This window comes from Aegilops tauschii, chromosome 6, assembly GCF_002575655.3.
Source record: "Aegilops tauschii subsp. strangulata cultivar AL8/78 chromosome 6, Aet v6.0, whole genome shotgun sequence".
NCBI classification, from domain to species: domain Eukaryota; kingdom Viridiplantae; phylum Streptophyta; class Magnoliopsida; order Poales; family Poaceae; genus Aegilops; species Aegilops tauschii.
Genome location: NC_053040.3, coordinates 452,343,972 through 452,359,334, shown reverse-complemented (window position 1 = coordinate 452,359,334; position 15,363 = coordinate 452,343,972).

Below are 15,363 nucleotides of genomic sequence, written 5' to 3'. Positions count from 1 at the left end.
CGGTAGTTTTGGAACCATAGCCTATAAAGTAGTAGTTTTATGCTATTTACTCCGGGATGGACCTTGCGGGGATGGAGGATGCCTTGGAAGACAGCCCTCGAGGTTGTCACCGTCTGTATCCTTCCGCCAGCGCCACCGCCTCCTAGAATTTGCCTACTCAAAAGCCGGGTTTGTTTAAGAGAAATACCACCATGTCCAAGGCCTGCACTAGTTAGGTCGTCGACAATCTAAATTCATGCAACTGACTGAAGCGGCAGTTCTGATCCAGTCTTTGAAACAAGGATTGGTCCCTCAAAAAAAAGATTTGGTAATTTGGTACTGCAAGTTTCATAGGTCAAAGTATTTGAGTTTTTTTAGTAAAATTTCATGGTAATGCTGCCCGACCACCACCTTCGCATTGCCGTTCTTTGCGTCGCTTTCTTTATGGCCCACTCTCATCGTGCCACCACCTTTCTTCTTCGCCACCCGTCTCCCGCCGCATGGAGTCCGGAGAGTCCGCGAGCGAGCCAGCAAGGCGGTTCCCAGGCGCTAGCTCCTCCAACTATACTTGGTTTTCTTAGTAATCATCCGTATTTTGGCAAATGGAGCGCCATGGCTTGTGAAACATGAGCATTATGGTGGAGGAGAAAACCAGATAGTAGGATCTAGTTTGTGAAACATCAAATCCAATAGAAGTGAACCACACCAAAGATATCCAAGAAGGAATCGAGGGGAAACCTTTTGTAAGATCAAAAAAGGGGTTGGGATTAAGTGGGACTAAACGATCAAGAGCTGTGTGATCGGGGGAGGCGCCTCTCTAAGTCAAACCCTCCCCTACAACTCAAGCTGGCAATGGTTAATTATTACCCGTATTCCCGTGGGTAATTACTCTATTAGGGTACGGGGATATGCCAACTTTAATGTCTACGGGGATGCTGGTGGGTTAAATAGCTTACCCAGCACACAAGACGGGGATAGGCATGGGATAGCATTTTTCAAAGATACCATGGGATAGCATTAAGATGGGGGGCATGGGAAAGCATTAATCGTGCCCGTTACCCGCCTTACCCGTGAAGTATACATGTAGTCCCAAAAATTAGTATGGTAGTACTCTGCGCCGGCGCACTGCCTCAAATTTGGGCCGGTCGGCTACCGAGCGTTGGATTTGCACGCGTGAATGGATGAGATTGCCGCGACCAAGTCGTCTTCTTCCTTCTACACGCACGCATAAACACAGGAAAATAACATATCTCCACGGGTCAACCTCCTCGTGCTCGGCCTTGGCCGCCGCGTCGCAGCTCGCCGGGGTCGCTCGTTGCCGCAGCTCGCCCGAGGCACTCGTCGCATGCAGCTCCGCCAGGCCGATCGAAAGAAAGACGTCCCTAGCTCCGCCGGGCCGGGCGTTGTAGGAGATATGCCCTAGAGGCAATAATAAATGATATTATTTATCTCCGAGTTCATAATTATGTTTATGTTCCATGCTATAACTGCTATGGTTCTCGAGTCTGCAATAACCACGAGGCTCGGAGGAAGACTCATATGCACGTGTGGAATAATAAACGGTAAGAAGTATTCCTAGTCTGGCCTCTAAGACTAGCTCAAGTGTTGCATGATGATTCTGTTTTCCTGGTCATGGGCATGTCTATGCCAGCAACTTTGAGGGCACAATGTTAAGAGAACATTTGTGTTGAATCGACCCGGATTGATGTTATGCTATGAGATTCATTCGTCACAAGTTTATTGGTACATAACACAGAGATGGTTAACGTTTGCATGATTCCTTAGACCATGAGAGTATCGAGTTTCTTCATGCTTGCTTCATGAACTTTGGGGTTTGTTAAACGTCATCCGTAAATGGGTGGCTATTACGGCGGCTTACGGGTTCATGGAAAAGTGTGTCAAGTAACTTGATAGCTCAAGATTGGGATTTGCTCCTCCGACGATGGAGAGATATCTCTGGGCCCTCTTGGTGTTACGGTATCCATCATCGTCTGGCCAGACACTTTGTGATTTGATCACGGGGATGCCGGAACACGATAACGAGAAAAGAGAACAATACCGGTAACGAGGTAACTAGCATAGTGGACAAGTTGTTGATCCACGGGAATGCCAACATGTCTCACCTCGGGTATTTGTAACATATCGCGAAGCAACAGGAATAGCACATGGCAACTGGAGGTTCACTCGAATATTTATTCGTGTGGGTATAAGGGTCAATATGGGTGTCCACGGCTCCGATGTTGATCATTGATCGGAAGGGGTTCCGGGTCATGTCTATACTTCACCGAACCTATAGGGTCACACGCTTAAGGGTCATCTATCTGCTGAATACTAGACAGGGAGTCTGAGAGAAAATCACCGAAAAAGTTTCGGACACCGAAAAGTTTCGGACAGCGGAATCGTACCGCAGAGAGAGGTCATCGGATAAGTTTCGATGATACCGAAAAGTTGTTTCGGGATACACCATTAAGTCAAATTGGTTTCGGCACATGCCTGATAATTCTTGGAGGATGCCAGAATCATTCTGGAAGCTTTTTGGAATTTTCTGAGATAAAAACCGGAAATGTTCCGGAGCTGCCGGAGCCACTTCAGATGCGTTTCGCAGATGAAAATCACTAAAACCGGAATTGTTTCGGAACGCGTTGAAAATCATTTTAGTGGGTATTGGAAATGTTCTTAGCCCACATAAATATTTTCAGTTCGATCAGACGCTGAAAAATGTCGTCGTGAATAGTGAAAATCAGCTTTATGGTTACTTTATGGAAAGCCACCTTTTGGGGCTTTGCTCCAAAAGATCTTGGGGATGACATGGATGGATAGGAGCCATTTTTTGGGCCCCTCATGGGGGTGTGGCCGGCCACATGGGGTATCCCCCCTTGGGGACCCTCTTGTTCCTTGGTTTCACTCCTAGGTCCTTGTGGAAGGACTTCATTCATGTGCATTTTGGGTTTTTTGTGAAACTACCCTACCCCCTTGGGATTTCCTATAAATAGAGGTGGAGGGGCAGCCCTCCACTCTCATCCCTTGCTCTCATACACATGCCATGCATTATCTGGCTTCTTCTCTCCCTCCCACGAAAAGAGTTTCGTAGAGCCGTAAGGCTGTCTGGGTTCCGGCAGGAACTAGTTCTGGACGGCGAAGCCCTGCCGGATAGATGACACCGTATGTGTGCAACTCTGTAGAGAGATCGTAGTTTCGGTCTTAGTTCGTGAGTGCCTCCCAAAGGGCTGTTCGTGTGACCGTCCGAGTTTCGAAGGTCCTCCCGAAGGGCTGTCCGAGTGACTGTTCGAGTTTCGAAGGTCCTCCCGAAGGGCTGTCCGCGACACCGTCCGGGGGGCTGTTCGACCGCCTCCTGGAGGGCTGTCTGAGGAGCAGATGAGGGTATACATCCTCGCGGTTGGGAGGTTGTAAATCCTAGCTGCGGGGATCTGCACCGCCGATCGTCATCGACTCTACTTCCCGCTGCGCTACGAGTCGGTAACGAAAAAGATCAAACCATGTATGCAGTCTCCATAGTGGTCCTGGGCTGGTGCGTAGGTCCGAAAATTTTTGTTTTCTACTGCGTTCCCCTACAGTGGCATCAAGAGCCGTGCTATGCGTAGATGCAGGTTTCGATCTAGAATACATGGAGATGTATGGGTATTGCATAATATAATTAGGTAGTAGATGAGATCTATTGCTGAAAATTATTTATGCGGGTGACAGATGAAATCTGTTACCCGAGGTTCTTGTTGCTTCCCTAGAATTTGCGTTTGCTCAATCTCGAGACAGCATGGTGGAATTTGACAAAGTTCTGGCAATCCGTGATCCTGATTGATCATGGAAGTGCTATCAGTTCTTTGGGTTCTGCCGTAGTCAAAAGAAAGATGAAATTCGCAGATGAAAGGGCATTGCAGATATGATCTGCACGGGGGTCACGCGTATGACGAAGTTTAGTATGGGGCTCGAGATTTAATTATCCCGTGTTTCATACACCCCGAGATGTTAATCTAGCAACCTGAATAATCATACTTGATGATAAAACGTTGGTAGCTACGGTTTAAGTCAAAACCTTAGAAGCCACGTAAAATAAAATTTTGCATAAACCTATTAGAGGCGTCTAACTTGGTTTTGCAGGATGTGCATGTGATGTGGTATAGCAGTGCTCATACTAATTCGATTATGTATGAGATGACTATATGATGTAATTTGATTAACATGACCTGCGTGTCATGATTCGGCATGATGGCTGGAGCCATATGATTGCATTTTAATGACCTGCGTGTCAACCTTGTTGTAATGCATTATTTTGTTAGCTATAGAGATAGCAATATTATCTGGTGCATCAACAAGGTGGTGGCAATCTTCGTGAAGGTGACCACCGACGCGAATGCCGAAGACGAAGAAATGAAATACTTCTCCGTCAGAAAGGGCTATACCATATCATGCTATTATGAATTGCCTGAGATGTTTATCCCTTATGATGCACCCTTCTTGATTGCGCGGTAGTCGCTTTTATTAGGGTGATCTCTCACTTAAAATATCAAGTAGTTAGTGTTCTCCCAAGTGTAGCACCGTCACGGCACCTATCTTTTCGGGGTGCGCCATGGATGCATGGGTACGAACGATTAGAGAAGTGTGAGGCGGGTGAGGTCAGACCTTGCAGCAAGATCACTTGGTTGTCTTGACGTTCATGGCAGGATCGTCCTGAGCTCGGAACACACGCATCGAAAGATGAGAAAGAGTCACATAGAGATGTGATCGGCAAGTTGGCCTACCGATTAAAATTCCCGTTATGAGATGATGATTCTATGGCGATGAATTGAAGTCTGGATCTTGTATCACTCAAAATTAATTGTGAGAGATATTGATTTGAGTGGGAGCACACTGTTGAATTAACATGTTTAATTCTCAGTGCAATTAATTATGAACACTGTCTAAGTGTTTCTTGCAAAATAGTTGTAGAATAATGGCTCGTGTTTCCACCTTCCCTATTAAAATTGAATAACTGTTAAATATCTGGTTAAAACTTTACGATTGGTAACGTAATTCGAGGATTGTCCTCAAAAGTGCCGAGAAGGACTTTGTCCTATCGCATGCTTTCCGTATCCTCCCGCTAATGCTTTGGATCATGTGACTCTCGTCCTTTGATCCAAAAGCTAGAATTCTGTTACGGTCAAGTGGAATATGTTTGCTTTCATGAAACCCAAACTTCGAAAGTTGGGATAGTTATATGATATTCATGGAACTGAAAATTATTTTCAAATACAAACAAAGCAATGTTTGTTTGCAAGTATTAGTAAAAGTGTTTACTATGCATTTGACTGTTGGGAAAGGGATCCAGAAGAACGCCTGTCATATAATGAAAGGTGAATAAAACAACAACTTAAAGAGAAAGGAAGTGTCCAAAGGGTGTTAGTATGACTTACACGCCTAGGAAGTCCGGGGCTAATGCCACTCTTAAGTTGGGTGCTTCTTCTGAGAGTAGGAGAAATACTAAAAGTTAAACTGCTAGAAGTATAAAGGCAAAAGGAAAGAAGACTGGAATATCCAGCTCATGTATGAATGTCATACAAGTTTTTGATGTATAGAAGGCTGGTCAAAGATATAGTTCTTGCGAATTATGGTTAAACATGTTAATCACTAATTCTTGGGTATTGTGAGTTCATCACAAAAATGCCCGCTCGATTGCATCCTGTTGCAACTCGATGTAAGAACTACTATGGCATGAAAGACTAGCTAGAAATGAGGTTAAGGTATACACATGGAACATAGTAAATGTTACTATACCTTCCATCGGTGTATTGCCGTCTGTATTTATTTTCATAATTCATTTAGAGTTTTACAAACTCTATCCCATTGCATAAGGCATCTTGCAAGAAGGTTGTTCATAAGAGAACTTTTTATGTTCGATGTTATGAATAACACAAGGGCCATACTTTCATTATGAATGAGATGTATGTTATGAATATTGATAATAATACAATACCTCTGGGTTTACTTTTCATAATTCATTTTAGAGTTTCATACACTCTTGCCCATTGCACAATGTTTGTTGCAAAAGAGTTGTTCATAAAAACAACAATTGTTGTTAAGTATTATGAATAACATAAGGGCCATACTTCCATCATCGATGGGACGTATGTTATGAATATTGAGGGTAATATGATACATCCATAACACTGACGCTAAATGTCGCAAGACTAAAAGAATACCACACAAGTGTGGCACTACATTTGGTCACATTGGAGAAACCCGCATGGAAAATTCCATTATGATGGATTTTGAAGTCTTTTTGATTTTGAATCATCTGACACTTGCAACTTTCCTCCGAAAAGTGAAGTGACTAAAATACCGTTCACAGGCCATAAGGAACGAACAACAAACTTATTAGTGATCATACATTTGATGTGTGTAGTCCGATAAGTTTTGTTAGTGGTGGATTTATTTATCTTCAGAAATGACTCAAGTAGATATATGGATATTTACTTGATGAGACGTAAGTCTGGATCTTTTGAAATCATTCGAAAGGTTCTCCAAAAATGAAGTAGAAGTTATTGTAACAAGAAAATTATGTTTCTGCAATTTGATTGCACAAAGGAATATTTGAGTTACATGTTTAGCGAATGTCTGATGAGTTGTGAAAGGGGTTTCATAACTTGCACCTCCCGGAACACCACTGCAAGTGAAAAGTCCGTCGAGATGTAATCTAACCATTTATGACATGGTAAGGTCAAAGATGACATAAATAAATTTGCCATTATCCTTTTTAAAGTGATGCTTTAGAGACTGCGGCTTTTACACTGAAAAGAGCTACATCGGGTCTGTTGAAATGAAGCCATGGTATGGTACGCCCAACCATGTTATATCTTTTCTTAACATTTGGAATATGGGGCTTGTGTAAAAGGTTACAAACCTATTCCAAATCAGACAAGTGCTACTTTGTAGGTTATACCAAAATGTTGGGTATTCCTCCCTCACTATACCGAGGCAAATAGTTTTGCCGCGAAACGGTGTGCTTTTAAAGAGAATGGTTCTTTCAAAAAGGTGAGTGGGAGAATAGTGCAACTCGACGAGATAAACAGTATCTAAGTCATCAGATCAAAGGAAAGAGACCTTGGAAGTAATTCCAGAGTTTCCTACTGCGACTGATACGGAAGTCTCTACAATAAAATGTATGAACTTCGGTCGAACTTGCAGCTGAACCACGTAGGCAAGGCTCGTGCAAACCTCTCAGGTGCGCAAACGAGATATTGTTGTTAGACAACATTATACCTACGATACACAAGGAAGCGTTGATGGGCCCTGACTCCGGAATTGGCTAAATGCCAATACAACCCAAGTTAGTTTCCCTATAAGTGATTCAAGATTAAAACCTTGATACAACTTTCGGAAGACTTAGAGTCTAACGAATATTTATGGAACTTAAAACTGATACGGATAAAATGTTTTATCCATAAAGCTCGACTTGTTGAAATAACAAGTTCAAGAGTTGACTACGATGAGGTTGTTTTCATCGTAGCGATGCTTAAAGTCGGTTCGGGTTGAACTAGCAATTAATACATATTTCAATCATGAGATATGAAACATGGATGATAAAAGGATTTCCATCTGATGGAAATGAAAGCTAGGACTTGTATATGATACAGTCCAAAGTAATTTGTCGATCCAGAGGATGCTAGTAGGTATGCAAACTTCAGAGTTCCAGCAATGGACAGAAGAGAGCAAAATGGAGTTGGAATCTTCGTGTTTTGATGAAATGGTCAAAGGGGTTTTGACTTCATCAATGGGTAACGAAGATGCTTGTAATTCAAGAAAGTAAGTGGGAGCGTAATAATATTTCTAAAAACCTTATGTGCTTGGCACATTGGTAATTGGAAATAAATTTCTTGACACGAATTAGGACTTCATTTGAAAATAGTTTTTCGATGAAGTGCTTAGGCTAAATAGCCTCAATATTAGGCATGATGATCTATGGAGATAGATTTACCTAATGGGGCTAAGCAATGAATACATATTGACAAGATGCTAAAACCTTTTAGCATTTAAAACGCCAAGGAGTGATTCTTGCCAAAGTCACATGGAAGGAGTTTTTGCAAGACTCGGTGTCCCAAAACACTGATAGGTAAAATACATGATGCAGATTCCACACACTTTTGTGTTTGGATTAATCATGTATTCCATGGTATGTAAAACAACCAGATATGTCCGATACTCCCAAGGTGTTGCGAGTATGGATACTAAAGTGATCAAAGTACTGATCGTGGGACAACAGTGAAAGATGTCATTGAGTACTAGAGTAAGTACTGATGATATGTTTTCTTGCAAGCGGAGATCATGAAGAGTTCGTTGTAAAATGTTACATCGATAGTCTTCATCTTTTCACCGTGCGATTTTTGATTTAAGTTAAGGGTTTTGTGTAACACACAATGTGGTGGCACAGTTAGTTGGAATTTGTTCAAACTAGTTACTGTGGCGAATTCTATAACAAGGGCTAAGTATGTTGATGCTTTAGAAGCGACAAAGAAGATGTTGAATCATATAGTTCATTCATGAACTTAGTATAGTTCCAAGATGGCTTTTGACAAAGGGACACTACTACAGGTAGTTGCTCCATAACTCAGTCTGAGGAATCCAGGTTCGACCTATGATTCACATACATACAAAGCCAAGTCCACACAAAATATGAATTTTGTGAAAACGTGAAAACGCGAGGACATGCAAAGATACACACGGAACTAAAGTCGTCAGATCCGTTGGACATCAGGCTATACCACAAGCGAAGCATATTTACACCGGTGTGCCACAGGTGTAAAGTGCATTAGCATTAACTAGATTATTGACTCTAGTGCAAGTGGGAGTCTGTAGGAGATATGCCCTAGAGGCAATAATAAATGATATTATTTATCTCCGAGTTCATAATTATGTTTATGTTCCATGCTATAACTGCTATGGTTCTCGAGTCTGCAATAACCACGAGGCTCGGAGGAAGACTCATATGCACGTGTGGAATAATAAACGGTAAGAAGTATTCCTAGTCTGGCCTCTAAGACTAGCTCAAGTGTTGCATGATGATTCTGTTTTCCTGGTCATGGGCATGTCTATGCCAGCAACTTTGAGGGCACAATGTTAAGAGAACATTTGTGTTGAATCGACCCGGATTGATGTTATGCTATGAGATTCATTCGTCACAAGTTTATTGGTACATAACACAGAGATGGTTAACGTTTGCATGATTCCTTAGACCATGAGAGTATCAAGTTTCTTCATGCTTGCTTCATGAACTTTGGGGTTTGTTAAACGTCATCCGTAAATGGGTGGCTATTACGGCGGCTTACGGGTTCATGGAAAAGTGTGTCAAGTAACTTGATAGCTCAAGATTGGGATTTGCTCCTCCGACGATGGAGAGATATCTCTGGGCCCTCTTGGTGTTACGGTATCCATCATCGTCTGGCCAGACACTTTGTGATTTGATCACGGGGATGCCGGAACACGATAACGAGAAAAGAGAACAATACCGGTAACGAGGTAACTAGCATAGTGGACAAGTTGTTGATCCACGGGAATGCCAACATGTCTCACCTCGGGTATTTGTAACATATCGCGAAGCAACAGGAATAGCACATGGCAACTGGAGGTTCACTCGAATATTTATTCGTGTGGGTATAAGGGTCAATATGGGTGTCCACGGCTCCGATGTTGATCATTGATCGGAAGGGGTTCCGGGTCATGTCTATACTTCACCGAACCTATAGGGTCACACGCTTAAGGGTCATCTATCTGCTGAATACTAGACAGGGAGTCTGAGAGAAAATCACCGAAAAAGTTTCGGACACCGAAAAGTTTCGGACAGCGGAATCGTACCGCAGAGAGAGGTCATCGGATAAGTTTCGATGATACCGAAAAGTTGTTTCGGGATACACCATTAAGTCAAATTGGTTTCGGCACATGCCTGATAATTCTTGGAGGATGCCAGAATCATTCTGGAAGCTTTTTGGAATTTTCTGAGATAAAAACCGGAAATGTTCCGGAGCTGCCGGAGCCACTTCAGATGCGTTTCGCAGATGAAAATCACTAAAACCGGAATTGTTTCGGAACGCGTTGAAAATCATTTTAGTGGGTATTGGAAATGTTCTTAGCCCACATAAATATTTTCAGTTCGATCAGACGCTGAAAAATGTCGTCGTGAATAGTGAAAATCAGCTTTATGGTTACTTTATGGAAAGCCACCTTTTGGGGCTTTGCTCCAAAAGATCTTGGGGATGACATGGATGGATAGGAGCCATTTTTTGGGCCCCTCATGGGGGTGTGGCCGGCCACATGGGGTATCCCCCCTTGGGGACCCTCTTGTTCCTTGGTTTCACTCCTAGGTCCTTGTGGAAGGACTTCATTCATGTGCATTTTGGGTTTTTTGTGAAACTACCCTACCCCCTTGGGATTTCCTATAAATAGAGGTGGAGGGGCAGCCCTCCACTCTCATCCCTTGCTCTCATACACATGCCATGCATTATCTGGCTTCTTCTCTCCCTCCCACGAAAAGAGTTTCGTAGAGCCGTAAGGCTGTCTGGGTTCCGGCAGGAACTAGTTCTGGACGGCGAAGCCCTGCCGGATAGATGACACCGTATGTGTGCAACTCTGTAGAGAGATCGTAGTTTCGGTCTTAGTTCGTGAGTGCCTCCCAAAGGGCTGTTCGTGTGACCGTCCGAGTTTCGAAGGTCCTCCCGAAGGGCTGTCCGAGTGACTGTTCGAGTTTCGAAGGTCCTCCCGAAGGGCTGTCCGCGACACCGTCCGGGGGGCTGTTCGACCGCCTCCTGGAGGGCTGTCTGAGGAGCAGATGAGGGTATACATCCTCGCGGTTGGGAGGTTGTAAATCCTAGCTGCGGGGATCTGCACCGCCGATCGTCATCGACTCTACTTCCCGCTGCGCTACGAGTCGGTAACGAAAAAGATCAAACCATGTATGCAGTCTCCATAGTGGTCCTGGGCTGGTGCGTAGGTCCGAAATTTTTTGTTTTCTGCTGCGTTCCCCTACAGGCGTGTCTCCCTCCCTCTGGTTGCAGCACCACTAGGTGAGGATTCCAGCATTGTCGCAGCCCGCCGTCATAGATCGCCGCGCGCCCGTCACACCACCGCGCGCCATGCAGCTCCGTCGCCACCGCTCACCATTGTTAGCTAGCCGTTCTCGGTTTGAAGCTTTTTTAGAAGCGCGTTGTAGCTTTCCTCCACGCCGATTGCAGCTTTTTGCCGCTGCGCGATGCCGACCTCCAGCTACCCTGTATCCAATTGAAACTTTTTTCAAAGCTGGCTGTAGCTTTCATGGTTGCTGGACATAGCATTTTTCAGCATTGGTTGCAGCTCTGACGTACATCCGTCGAAGCCCCTGCTTCCTTTGATTCCAGCAAAAAATGTTGTTGGTTCCAGCTCTGGATTTGCTGGTTGTAGCAAAAACAAAAGCTGGTTCCAGCTCTGGCTTTGTCGGGACAAAAATCATGTGTTGGAAAAGCCATTGCTGGCCGCTGCTTCCGCCGGTCGCCATGGTAGCAAAAAATCTTGCCGGAAGAAGCTTTTGCATCATCATTCGCAACAAAATGAGGCGGTCGCCGAAGTCGACGTAGAAAACACTCCAGGCGATGCCCCAAAACTACGTGTTGGTTCCAGCTCTGGGTTTGTTGCTTGCAGCAAAATCAGACGCCGGTTCCAGCATCCCCTGTGTCATGGGTGTGCCTCGCCGTTGCAGTTATGTAGCTTGTCTGCCAAAGCTGAGGGATTGCTGGAGCTGGAGACGGCGCGCTGGGAGAATAGCCGGAGCTGCGGATAAGAGGTGGTCGTGCGTGTCAGGAAATCGCCGGCTGTGGGGTGGATGACAACCTCACCAGCGAGATTGGCTGCGACGGGGGGTAGACGGCGGCCTCGTCGGGGCCGCTCGCCGTCGCCGCTCGCTTGCCGGGGCCACTCATCGTCGCAGCTCGCCGTCGCAGCGGGTGGGGCGGGGGAGAAGCAGGAGCGCGTGGTAGCGGGCGACCGACCCAAGCTTTGGCCGGCGCACCATCCCTAAACGTTTACCAAATTAGTAGACCCGATGTAATTCCAGCCTCTACCCACCTAAATTTCCACCCATGCCGTCCATTTGGCCGAAAAAGCCCTAGGAAATCCATAACCTAGCCACAACATACTATTTATTGTGCTGAAATATTAGTAATTTTCCATATTAGCTACATGTCAGGCGAGTGAAATTTTATTTTCGGTCAGTCAATTGTGGCAGTTGATTCAAGGTGCTTGGTGTCTTGGTGATACGTGTGTAGGAGGTCGTCTGACTCTGTAAATTGTTCAGTCGACATGCGCCTCCACGCCTGCATGTCTCCAGTTCATGGCTTTTGCACACACGTGCATGGATGAAATGCATCCCAATTTTAGTGTGTGTGCATGCTTTTGTTCCCTGTGTTTGCTTTTGTTTTCTGCACGTGTTTGTATTTATTTTTTATTTTTCAGTTTTTTCTTTACGTGTATTTTCAGATGTTGAGTGTGTGTAAATGTATACACGCAAGTACTACATGTACAAATTATATTAGAGTATGGAAAGTTCACTCTTATATGTTTATTCTACATATTATAAAAAGTGCATTTTTTGTATTTTTGTATTTTCTTTCTTTTTTAAGGGTAATACCAATGCTATTTTTGTCCTAATTCAATCTTCTTAGAAAAAAAATATTTTCTATTATTATTTTTGTGTATGTATGCATACAAGTACTATACAATATGTGTGTAAATTATACTATATTGTGAAAGTTGCATTAGTAGATGTTTATTCGCTGCATATTTTAAAAAGTGCAATTTCACACAAAGTTGTGTGCAAGTTTTTTTTATTTCCTTTCTTCGTAATAGCAATACAAATGTTACTAATTCATTTTCTCTTAAAAACTTTATTTGTCTTATTATGTTTTAGTTTTTATTTCATTTTATCCTTTTAAGGTTAATACCAACTAACTCATTCCTTGTTTAAAAACTTCTTTTTATGTAAATTCCACTATTATATGTTTATTCTTATATATACTAAAAAGTGCAATTAATGTGTAAATTGTGCGCAAATTTATCATCATTTCCTTTTTTTCACTTTCTTTCTTCTTAAAGGGTAGTGCCAGTGTCACTATACTTCATTTCTTCTCAGAAAATGTTTTTAATGTTTGTAAGTAAGTATACACGCAAGTACGATACACCATTTGTGTCAATTATAGTAGAGAACAGAAATTGCACTGTAAATGTTTTTTTTTTGCATATTACAAAATGTGCAATTTCAGGGCAAACTTGTATGTAAGTGTTTTTTTGTTCGTCTTAAAGGGCTTCATTCTTCCCTAGAAAACTTAATTATTTTGTTTTTATTTAATTTTTTTACTTTCTTTCTTCTTAAAGGGTTTCATTCTTCCATAAAAAAATTCATGATTTTATTTTTATTTTTTATTTTCTTTCTTCTTAAAGGGCTCATTCTTCCCTTGAACTTCATTCTATTGTTTTTTTATTTTTTTATTTCTTCTTAAAGGGTTTCATTGTTCCCTAGAAACTTTCATTATTGTGTTTTTTTTATATATTTTCTTTCTTCAGAAAGGGTTTCATTCTTCCCTAGAGAACTTAATTATTTTGCTTTTGATTTGATTTTTATTTAATTTCATTTTTCTTTATTTAAGGGTAATACCAATATTCTTCTACTACTATATGGTTCTTCTTGCATATTATAGAAAGCTCAATTTATGTGTGAAATGTGCGTATTTTTTATTATTATTATTGTTTTCGTCATCTCCTTCTTAAAGGGTAATAAGAATATCATAATTCATCTTTCTTAGACAACTTCATGTTTTATTTCCGTGTGTAGGTATACACGCAAATACTATACAATATGTGTGTAAATTATACTAGATTGTTAAAATTGCACTAGTATATGTTTATTCTTTGTGTATTACAAAAAGTGCAATTTGAGTGTAAAGTTGTTTGCAAATATTTTTCTACTTCTTAAAGGGCAATTCCAATGGCACAAATACATTTTTCATAGAAAACTTCGTCCGAAAAAGCTTGTCCCAAGTTTGTCTCTCAAATGGATGTATCTAGCACTAACTTGGTGCTAGATACATTCATTTGAGAGACAAGCTTTTCCGGATATGTCTATACCATCACTAAAGACTTACACAAATGTGTGCGTGCTTTTATTTCTCATGTACGTATTCATATCAACCAAACCTAAAACAGCGCTGCTATACACACGATGGTCAGTGGACGATTTGTGAACGACAATCAGATCAGCTCGTCCATGCACAACAGTAAAAGTGAAGTAGACGGCTGGATTTGGTTGTCGTTTCCTTGTCGTGCAGGAGTTTCGTCTGCATAGTAGTTTCGAACCTAAAAAGTCTAACTGTTAATGGTGATGTACGTGTGACCCATCAATCATCCATGCATGACACGTCGAACAACTGCATGCACGCAAGCATGCATGTACCAGCCAGGCATAGCGTTGCCATGAGATAGCCTTTGGCCTTGTTTTCTATTATTAATGGGACGTGTTACCAGGGGCGGAGCCAGGAATTGGACATGGGGGGCGAGAGTCGAAACCAAAATTTTTCGAAACCACTATACTACCTCTGTAAACAATTGTGATCTAAAATGTCTTATAATTGTTTACAGAGGGTGTAGCTTTTAACAATTATCTATTAGATTGTATCGAATATAATACTTGTAACACGTCAAAAAAGAGAACATGATACTCGTAAAATTTGCGGGGGAGATAGATTGATCATACAACAAAGAAATCTAAGTAGGAAATTAGAAGGATATAGCAATTAGCAGCAATGTTTAATTTATTTGGATTTTCCAAAGAAACGTCTATTTAGTAAACTAATCCATAGGAAAAGTACTACCAGATTTATTAGGTTAATTATGCTGCTAGGTTGTAATCCATCGGAAAAATACTAGCAGTAGAGGAAGTGTATGTTCATGTACCTTTAGACTTAGCCCTAGATCACGCACAAATAACGGACTCAATGGCCTGGCTCGTTGGCAGAATTAACAGTATGGCAAAACACCGCGGAGGCAACCTCCTTCTCTTCATGATCTGCAGAGATTCTTAGGGCCCGGCGGCTGGCAAATGGGGGCAGCGCCCGGCGGCTGACAAACGGGGCAGCGCCCGGCGGCTGGACTGCAGGAGCAACAAGACGACGAGCGGCGGCAGGAGCCCTAGCTGGTGGATCGATCTTGAAGATTAGACTAACGACACAAATATCATAATTGTAGGCTTTCGGGTCAAAGTGGGCAGATGGGCTACTACTTGGGCTTCGGTTAGTAGGCCACGCAAGTATTAACTTTGGGCTTAATTCCCAATTAAGCAGCTATTATCTACGGCCATTAGCACATGCAGTATACTAC